At 39.8% G+C, this 10901-nt stretch overlaps 1 protein-coding gene across 3 annotated transcripts in view; it reads right to left on the reverse strand.

Annotated features, from left to right (window-relative positions):
• sox6a (SRY-box containing gene 6a) overlaps nucleotides 1-10659 on the reverse strand; it is a 129621-nt gene extending 118962 nt beyond the window's left edge. For all 3 annotated transcript variants that reach the window (XM_023955377.1, XM_023955378.1, XM_023955376.1), the window contains exon 1: nucleotides 10083-10659. The gene's annotated coding sequence lies outside the window, so the exon portion shown is untranslated. The remainder of the gene's footprint in view (nucleotides 1-10082) is intronic.
• Nucleotides 10660-10901: the final 242 nt, after the last annotated feature.

Here is a 10901-nt window from a genome sequence, read left to right on the forward strand (position 1 = left end):
CCGCTCTGTGAAGGACCGGGAGGCTGAATGTGAGAGGAGACTTGTTGAGATTGAGAGGGAGGTCGTCAGGAATGATTAAAAGAGAAAAAAAAAAACAATTGGAAAAGGAACTGGGGTGGCTATAAATATCAGCTACTTTTTTCTATACCCCAACCACCCACCAACCCATATGTGGGCAATTTGTATTCATAAGAAATCCAGCAGATACAGTTTATCTCATCCGCCACATCCAGACCTCCCGTATCACTTTGCTCTAAGATCTTGTGTTATGGCAACATGATTTATAGTGAATATTCTGTTTTGTAGAGTTCCTAAACCCATTTTTCCCTTTTGCTTTAGATCGTCATGTTCAGTTAACTATCAAAATCAAAACTACAGCTGGAGCCGCAGTTAATTTGGGAAAACTGTTTTTTTCTTTGATTCAAAATGAACTTTTATGGTGCAATGTTATTTTTACTAGAACTAACCAGAACTGCTCCTCTCATCACTGTTATCATCACACATTATCCAGTCTTTTCACTGCGTAAGAAACAAACTGCACAAAAATCAGTGGCTGCTAGAATAGCAGCTGTCATTTCGAAATCTATTGTACAAAATGCCACCTCTCAGCTGTTTGTTTTTTTGAGCAGAAACTATTGTTCATTCACGTCTACAAGAAAGTGAGAAGAAAAATGCAAGTGATGTTTGAGTCGCAGCAATGGCACTTACAGACTGCTACAACAAACACCCACAATGTGTCATAAGCCGCTTTCCACTTCAGTATTTTACGAAGCTAAAAAGATTTTTCCTATAGCAAGCCTCCAGCAACAACAATTGACATCACAGGCCTGCCTGTATGCGTATGGTTCCCATCTCTAACAGGAAGACACAATGTAGGCTGCCTGAGAATGAGACTGAACAGCCTGCTGAGGCGGCAGTTTTCCCTCCCGCAGCAGTAAGAAATATCAGCTTGAAGGACCGTGGCAAAAAAGCCATTTTATCCAGTCGTGCTCCCCTTGTGGACTGAGACAAATCGCTAGCTCTGACCATAGACGACTCACCTGATTGTTTCTAATGTTCAGTCACCTCCCACTAAACAGTGAATCAGTATCACGGATGAATGAACAGTGACTTGATATATGAAGAGCTCATATCTCTTCTGCTGCTTCTTCTAGTTAGGGATGAAAAGATAACGATACATATCGAAAAATCAATCCAACAACAGCAGTTTCAGTTTAAAGTCACAGACATGAACAATAAAATACAAATTGATCAGGAAGTGAATAATCGGTTTCTGTCCAGCTTTGTCAGTTTCTCTTCCTTTTGTGTCTCTACTGTTTTATGTACATGTGATGCAAACAAACAGAGGTCTAATCACAAGCTTGCTTCTACAAAGTCGGGTAATTTGCAATTGGTTGAAGGTGAATTACAATGAATGATGTGTGCTGTACCTTTTATCTTGGAGGCATTTTTGTTAAAAGGCAATTTTGCCAAATTGATAATAAAAATCTAAATTGAATCCATTTAGGTTAAAGAGTTATAGGGAGGTCTGGACATAACATTCATAAAGTATACATTTATGATTCCCTAAAATTAATAATTTGTGGCCATGAATTAGTATTTTGTGTGTACAGATTAGTATTTTAGCATAATTAGATTCATACTACTAATTTGTGAGCACAATTTACTGTATTGTAAAATACAAAATACTAATTTGGGCACAAGGAAATGATCATTCTTGCACCAAAAAATTTGCACAAAAATACTGAATTGTGGCCACAAATTTTTAATTTGAGAGAACTTTTTGTTTTTTTAATGTCATGTCTAGAGCTCCACAGAATTTGACTGCTGTATCACCACAAAGTTAGTTGAATTGTTGACCTTCTATCAAGATGCACATCGAATCATGAGAGAGGAAAGGATACACAACCCTTCCTGCATGACGGTGGCAATCTTTTCCAGATGATGTCACACCACTGCCTGAACATCATGAATGGGTTGGACAGCAGGGCACAACTACACAAAATTGGACAACAGCATATCCAGCATGCCACATCCCAAAAAAGTGAGAGCCAAGATGAATCAGGACGGCTTCACGACAACGTGCTGCTTTCAGAGCTACTAAGTAACATCATTCACCTCCAAACCACGCCGTTCATATCCAGCCCCATCCATCCCACTGCTCTTTTTGTCTGATCCATCCCGTGAAAAATCCAAACTCTTCCCATCATTTCACGATGACACCGGTTCGATTAAAGACTCCTTTACTGTCTTGAAACCATGGAAACGCCCTGCAAAGACAAACCACTTGGACATTGGCATTGTCTCCATAGGACCATGTTAACCTAGTCATTTGGGTTTTACCACAAGATCCTTTTTAGAGGGATCCCCAACGCTGCCCCCACGGCCTTTAACTCCAAACCACCATGAGTGGTGAGGTGACAGTTCACCAGCAGTCTTTTAGACGAACATGATGTCTCACAGGGAGGAGGAGCAGTGAAGAAACATGGAAGGTGGGAGCTGAAAAATGATTTTTAAGAGGAAAAATGTCAACCTAACATTACCGCAATAATTATTGTGTTCATTTTCAAATGCAAAAAAAAAGAAACAGGAAATAAATCTAAATGTATAGGAACTGCTGAATTCACTATAATCAGAAATAGTCAAAAAAGAAAAAAATCTAAAATATCTCCACTCATATTTTTAAGAGACAAGCAATATTCCAATGAAGTAAAAATTAAAAACGTTTGATCACATGAAATGATAAAATGATGTACAAAATTCTACAGGGACGTTTTCACTCAAATGTTCCTCTGCTGAAAAATGACGGGAGGTCTGGAAAGTGTATGTGAACAACCTTGACAGGGTCACCATGGTTACAACAAGCTTTGGAAAAATTAAGAACTTTTTTTGTGGGGTTTAACAGAAGTACAATTGTGAGCAGCACGATTATGTTTTCACCACTCATTTGTACCAATATTAAACAAGGTTTATGGAAAATTGGAACCAGTGAATGAAACTTGTGAATGGTGACAAATCGTAGACACAACAAAGTGTTTATGTCTAAAGCAAAGTCTCCAGAGGCCTTTTGATTCATAAAGACTGAGGCAGCAACAGCTCAATTTAACCATGACAAGCAAAAAACAGAAAAGAAAAAAAAATGCTGCTTTGTGTGATAATATATTTACTTGGAACTTATGGTTCACTTGGCGGCAAACAAATAAAAACAAAATAAAACTAAAGGAAAAATGTAAAAAATAAAAATCGTAAATAGAGGCTTTTTATGTGTTAGTGATGCACATTTCAAATACAAGCAAAGACAAAATAACATCTTAATGAGTCTAGGAGTTTCATAGGAAGTTGTGGGTTATCTGGCAGGATGGAACCTGCCTTTTAAACCAGCACAGTTCTGGTTACAGCATCATAACCAAGTCACTGTGTCTGCGTGTGTTTGGGCTCCAGAGTCTAACCTGCAGTGGCCCTGAAGTGCAAATCAACAAATTATTCAATGCAAAAAAACACATTTAAGACCGCTTTGTTTCATTTTTTATTTTCTGGAAATTACTTTTGTTTTCAAAATTGTTTCTTTTTTACAGAAAAAAAACTATTATGGTGGCCCTGAAGTATCACTTCATGCCAAATAACTTTCGGTTATGATGGACAAACATCATCATCCAATCAGTAATGTCTCATAGTACTGACCTTTTCTGGTTTCCATAAAAAAGAAAAAGAAACATTTCTGAAAACAAATGTAATTTTCAGAAATCAAAATGCACTTTTAAAATACATGAAACATATGGTTGTGATCTTCTATTTGTTTTTTCGCATTAAGTTGCATTTGTGCGCATGAAGTGATACTTCAGGGCCACCGTACTAACTCAATCTCAGAATCTTAAAAATGACCAACATTACTGTTAAAAAAAGGGAACTTTTCCTATTTTCCTTGTTCTTAGATGGATTTAGAGAGTCCACCTCAACAGATTATCACTAGCACTGATCTGTTTGGTAGACCTAGCATTGCCTTTTTCTTCATGTGACCCTTGTGCTATCCTAGGCACTTTCCCATTGGGAGTTGGGTCATCTAGACCCACTAGACAGTGCTCTGAACCTTTTATCTTCAATGATTTGTGATCTTCACTGGTGTCCATGGATTACATGAAATCTTTCCACCTTTATCCACCTTTGTCATGGTAGGGAGAACACATCAATGTAAGGGTGGGGTCATCTAAGATAGCACAAGGGATATGAGACTGAACTCATCTATGGCTTCATTTCTTGTGATATTTTCATTCAACCTTCTGCCTCTAAAAATAAAAACTGCTTTTGCAACAGAGCATTCCATAAAAGATGATGAAATGTTAAAATGTTGGCCAAGACTTAAGATGGTCTGCAACAACTTTCTAATCCTGATCCTTTTTTTCAAATGCATATTTATTTTGAAAAAATCACTAAAAATGAAATGATTTTTTTTGTTAATTTTTTAGTAGGTTATCTTTATTTCTCTCTTTTTCGGATTTAATGTGTGAGCTTTAGGATTAAAGTTTTGCTTCAGTACGAGATGCTTGTGTGGCTTCACTGTCGGCGCAGAAAGCATCTCTGCTTTCGACAGCTCACACAGAATGATCTCAGAAAGCGTTGGACGCTTTTCCTCCTCGTAAACACTTCAGCGCATTTTCCTTCTCTTTTTCATCCTTGGAGGGGCAAACATTTCTACCAGCTCCCACTCAAACCGTAAGGGATAAAGAATTGACATGAAAAACCCACAAATGAAGCTGATAACCATCATGATCAGTCTCAGGAGTCAGTGGTTCAACTTGGACAGCAGACTTTGATCAAAGGACAGTGCAAATCTTTTTCTACCGTTTGTTTTGCCCATCAGGGAGTGCCTCGGGGGTGAGGTTTATGTGCCTTGATTATTCAGAGACACAAACACAAAAAGACGATAAATATGACTTCAAACACTTCAATTCAATCGCCAAAACTCTCTGTGAATTATATCTTCTGCTTTTTTCCTATTTCTATTTCTGAAAAGAGGGCAAATTTATTGATTTTTATAATGCCAACCATTAATATTAGTTTACTTGGGAGTGCTTCAAACTGGAGTTAGTCAGGCATGTTTCATTATTCAAGTTTCTCATCCTAAAGTAAAGTTTTTATGATATAAAACTCTAAAAATGGAAATAGTCGTAGGATTATACCGATTCATGAGTTACAAACATATTGGTTCAAAAGTATCTGTTTTCAGATTATTCACCTTTATCTTATTTTTACCAGAATAAATTTGTTGACAGCCTCAGAAATTGTTCAGGATTTCTCTAAGTTATTTATTAATACATGTAAGTATTAATAAATAAGTAAGTAACATATTTTATTTACGTCTTTTTTACTCACAAGTTGTTTGCAAATAATGTGAATACATTTTCTTTATTACAGGAAAATTAAAAATTCAAAATGAATTACACAGCAACAAATATTGTTAAAACTGGTTTAAAAAAAACATATTATTGTCAGTCATCGTCGACTAGCAGAAACACAAACACTGTGCCGTCTGATTGGCTGCAGCAAGCAGCCTAACCGCAGCACTTTAATCCTGTAATTTATGCCCATGAATTAGAGAAACAAGAGCAGACAACAATTTTCCAGAACTCCTGCTTTACCGTTTACTGGCTGCTGAAGCTTATGGGGTGAGTTTGGAGCAGCGCAGACAAAAACGAAGAGCGAGTTACATCTTTTCCAGTAAGTTTGCCCGCTCAAAGGCAAACAATAAAGTTTGGAGAAACTGGCTTTTAATAAAAAGTGGCAACAGCTAATAACTCCTTAAACACATTTTTTTATGCGTTCCAAAAGACTAATCAGATCTGCGATCATTTTAGAAAAAGGTTTACATGAGGTTCCTAGCATTTATTTAAAAGGAGGTCATTTTTGCAACCTTTTCTTTATAACCTTGAGATTTTCTGCTAAAAAAAACAAACAAAAAACGCTTTTTCTGAAAATCACTAATTCAGGTTGAGCATGCATAGATTGATGCCTGACTTTATTTCCAGCTATGAATTAAAAATATTTAATGTTTTTGCTTTCATGTTGATGCAAAATTAAGGTAATTTTAGGGCCAATATGCGACTTTGCATTAATAGGTATCAATGTATTAAATTTACTTTATTTCATTGATGTTTTTGACCAGTTTTAGAAAGCGGACACAACTCTTAATCATTTCAAGCTCTGCGTGATGTTCCTGCACTTATAACCATGTTACGAGTTTGTTTTCTTCAGCACCTTCCAGGAGTTTTAACATTTTAATGTGACTTCCATTAGCTGTGCACTTCCAAAAGTGACTTTCGGCAGCACAGAGGGATGGTTTCTCTCTGCTCCGTGCGTCAGCGGAGAGCCTGATGGTGAGCTTTTCCACTTCAGAAAAAGCGCAAACGCAGAGAGAGTGATGCTGCATGCAGGTTGCCATGCCAAGAAGTGCTTAAAACAAACAAAAAGGAAAAGGGGGAGAGAAAAAAAACATGTGATACCTGATTTTCATTCCAGATAATTGTGGCTGAAAGAAAAAAAAAACTGAATGGTTTGTTAAATATGAATTCAAGCAACGCCTCTGTGTTTTACTCTCCAGGCATTTTGCCAGCTATGTCACCGTGTGGACAGTGAAACTGTCACTAGTCAAAGGCTCCGAAGGGAAACAAATTAAAAATTTGACCCGATCTTTTTCTATGCATAGCAGAAATTCTTAAGAAAGCCATGGCTGATGGAAAGGAAGAAGAGTGCTAAGAAAAAGGATGAACTTTTTGAATCTGAACTGTGGTGAGCGGTGTTAAACAAAAACTACATGCCATATGTAAATGTGTGAATAGCTCTGTGTGTGTGTGTGTAGGTGTGTGTGTGTGTGTGCCATTAAGAGCTGGTGTGTCAAGCAAGCTCTCAGTCTGAGCTTTCAAATTAGGTGGAGGGGAGCAGGTGAGGCCTTTTTTCTCCACTCAGGGAAAAAATTACAAAGCTGTTTCCAAGGCTGTGTGGTGTGCAGGAGAACAGAGGAGGGATCCGCAGAGAACGACACAAACCGAGGCACAAACGCTTCTGACAAGGACGTAATAAAAATGCTTTTACATTGTGCTCATCTAACTGTGGACAAGGACACGCAAGCACGCATGGCCCGAGTGCATGCTTGTACATGTGTGCATGCAAAAGCACAATAAAACCTGACTGAATGTGCACGGGAACGATTAGTCACACATTTGTCAGATTCCTTTTGTCAACACTTACAAAAACACAAAAGACTCAAAAAGTCCACAAATGCACTCTCAGTGCTAAACAAACACACCTAAGCTGGAATTGTGGTTGAGAAACGTATATGGGCATCTGCCAGCATCCTTCAAGCGCTCATTCTCCGGGGCCCCAACCTTTCTTTTTCTGCAACAACACTGCAATTTGGGTGTGCCGTTAGGCCAGAGATAAGTATAGGCTGACTAATGTGCACTTAGGATCCAGGGAGAAATACTTAGGACTTAATGTTTAATTTGTGTTTGTACAACACATGTCCAATTTGGGCGCTGGTGTCTTTTTCAAAGAGCCCGACAACAAATAATTAAGACTCTCTGGAGCGGCCACAAGCTTAAATTGGCAGATCGGGGGTTTAGCGATGAAGGTGAATGACATCCTCGCAAAAACAACATCTGGGAACATTTAAATAAAACACAGTGGTTACATGGAGGATAGATGTCAAAGCCCAACATGCAGATAAATGCAAGAGCAGTTACACCATAAAATAGATAATTAAATCAGGTCTTTCCTGTCTATTTGAATACATTTCTGATTAACAACAAATTCCAGGGAAGGCCTGCTTACTTTTCCTCTAATTGCTTTGTCTGTTTGCTGTCAGATGCCATCATTTTTCCCAAAAACAAAGAGTCCCACTGCTCGGAAGAGAGACCCTGCAGAGTTTTTGAAAGCTGGTGTAACAGCACAGAAGTGTGCTCAGTCTCATTTAGCATTAACAGCACAGACACCAAAAAAAGGGGGGGATTTGGTCAAAAACAAGGGCTTCCTAAAGGTTTTTGACAACACCTGCACTTGTGTTTCAGGGGCCTGAAATGATTCACTGAAGTCAAGAAATGGAAACTCAAAAGGGCCCAAAGTGAAGCATCATTTTATTGGAAATGTGTTTCTTTCCATTCGATGACCAAATAATAATTGTATAATGAAATGTGAGTCTAGATGTTCTGGGGTTTTGATAATAGTTACTGCAGGCAGCTGACAAGAGTTTGGGGGGAGGGGGACCACACAGTGGGTCCCCTGTATTCAGGCTCCTGTTGTTGTTGCTGAAGTGTGCATGTGTGTGTGTGTGTATCTATGTTTGTGTGTGTGCAGGGGTGCAGGTCTCCCCCAGACAGCAAAGCGAGCTGCATCCAGCAGGAACAATGTGCTGAATTGGCAGCCTATATATAAGCCTGCCATTTGGACACTAATGCCACTTTACCTTATGAGGGAACGTCAACCCGCAGCACCTGCTCAAAACAAAATGCCATAAGAGATCAGCTTCAGCGGCCCCCAATCCCCCTTCCCCACACCTCCCTATGCTCAGATTGTTTTTCAAACAGACATTCTCACTTCCAAGAGAGGGGAATGGGGGGGGGGGTTATAAATTGTTATGCCAGAGTCCAAACAATTAAACAAGTTGTTGGAAATTGTCAGAGAGCGCAGGCTGGTCTGGGCAGGCCCGACCTGTCAGCTGGAGGCTCCAGTGAGGAGCTCTGATGTGCAAACAGTAAAACAACAAAAATGACTGTGGAAAATGGTTTTCGACAAATGTTCTTTTCCGTTATTAAAAATAAAAATCACAGAAGCAATTCGTCTTTGGTGGTTTTTAAAGTCCATTTTGGTCACGCATGTGTGATCTGTCTCTTTATGCTCTGTTACTCTGAAAGCATCTTATCTGCGGGTGGGCAGAGGCTTATCTGGAAGGTGTAGTGTGGCTCTAAACGCGGGGAACACCCTAATGGCTTTATCGCTGTCTTCCAAGCCGCTGCTGTGCGCCTTGTCCTCTTGTACCCCCTGTGCCATCCTCGCTGTGAACTCGGGGCTCAGTTGATTGTCCGGCCTGAATCACCAAGCTGCTCCTGCAGCGCACATTGCCTCAAGTTCAAGCGCAAACGCTGACTGTCCCGGGCTGCACAACAAGGGGAAATTGTTAAAACGCATTTGAAACACGTTGTCCCATGTGGTAAAAATCCCAATCGAGGAAGGTTTTTGAATATTTTCTTCTATTTTCTCTGCTCTGTCTCCATGTATGAACGCGTTCGCGTTTGGGATCATTCGGGTTGGTTGAACGCACGGCGCACTCGTATATGGCGGGTCATCCCAGTGACCTCCACATAAGAAAGTTTACTCTGGCCTGGAAGACGCAAGTGTTCTCTTTCTTCTGCAGCCTAATTTGAGTGTGTGCGCCTCGGAGTGATCCTTGCAGCCCGAGCCTCCACAGATCTGCGCAAACACCTGGAAGAAGGGTGCAGAGGAAAATGAAATAACGCGCTTTTTTATTTTAATTGGACATATTAAGTGTTGGGCTCTAGTTTAGACCACAAAATGATGGGTGTATTGGCTGGCACGTGTTGGTGTTAAGTGCCAGATTTATTGTTGGGCCTGTAAAAAGTAAATCAAGTTTGAAATAATGCAAATGAGAGCTTTGTATTTAAAAAGAGTTTTCACAAAATCTATAGTACCTTTTTATACAAAAGAACGAATTAAAAGAATTGGGTGAAAAACTATAAGGGACGTTTGCTTTTTCAAGTTCTTTTAAGTTTATAATGAAATTTGGCGACTTATTTAAAGTTTAAATCTTATTTTTAAAACAGCTGTCAAACTTTTTTGAGTGGGATTTTTTTTTCTTTTAAAGGAGAAAACTTTTTTTAAAGTTTATCCAAACTGATCCCTGTCCCAAGTGCAGCTTAGAGTCTGACGGTGACCGGCTGGTGCATGGCTGTCAGGGCGGTTTTGTTGTGGAGCGCTCACAGGTGGGGTGGGCAGCCACTTTGAAACAAGCGGAGGACGCGCACGCAGGCGGTGGCCCCTGAGCTGCTGCTGCAGCTGCACAGTGCTCCTCTTACCTGCTTTCACTTCTTCAGTGTTCACCGCGCACTTCTTGTAAAGTTGGAGAGTGTTAACGGGCGGACGACAGCGCGCACAGTAGTCAGTTCAAACAGCCGTCAAATCCCGTGCGTAAAGTCACCATCGCTGGAGCGTGTCGTGGACTTTGGTAACTCCTCCGTTTGCGCTCCACCAAGGATCTGAGAGGGAGGGAAAACCCAAACACCTCGGCGTCGTTTTCAACAGCTGTTCTGCGCCCGAGAACTTTTCAATTTGGAGATAGTAGAAAAAGTCTTTTTGGGTTATTCCCCGTCCAGCACTGTGTTGAGGCTTCGTCAGAGTGCAGGGCACTGCCGGGCAAAGACGCAGAAACAGGATAACCCCTCCTCTCCCTCCCTCCCTCTTTCACACTCCCTCTCTCGCTTGGCTTTTTATCTTTCTGTCTGTCTGTGTCACTTTCTTTCAAAGAATGTCTAATAGTAAAAAAAAAAAAAAAATTAAAAAAAACGGATTAAGCTTTAGTCTGATTTCAGAGGCTTTCTTTCAACTTTTCCTCGAGTTCGCTCACGTGCGTGCTGCGCGCACAGAGACCGGCACAACTTTTCCCAGTCACCATGATTCACACTTGCGTGGATCAAAGCGCGCCAATCCACAAAAACAATAACAACAAAACCTTAGTGCAACAGACAAATCCAAACCAAAGCAATTCTGGAAACAATTGTTAAAAAGTTAAATTCGTGATCAGGAGTTTTGCGATCATTTCTTAGACTAAAAACTGAATGGAGACTCACAGATTGATTTTTAGTATTTTTTTAAGTAAAATAATGATTCATTTATTA

Source organism: Oryzias latipes, chromosome 6 (genome assembly GCF_002234675.1).
Source record: "Oryzias latipes chromosome 6, ASM223467v1".
Lineage (NCBI taxonomy): Eukaryota > Metazoa > Chordata > Actinopteri > Beloniformes > Adrianichthyidae > Oryzias > Oryzias latipes.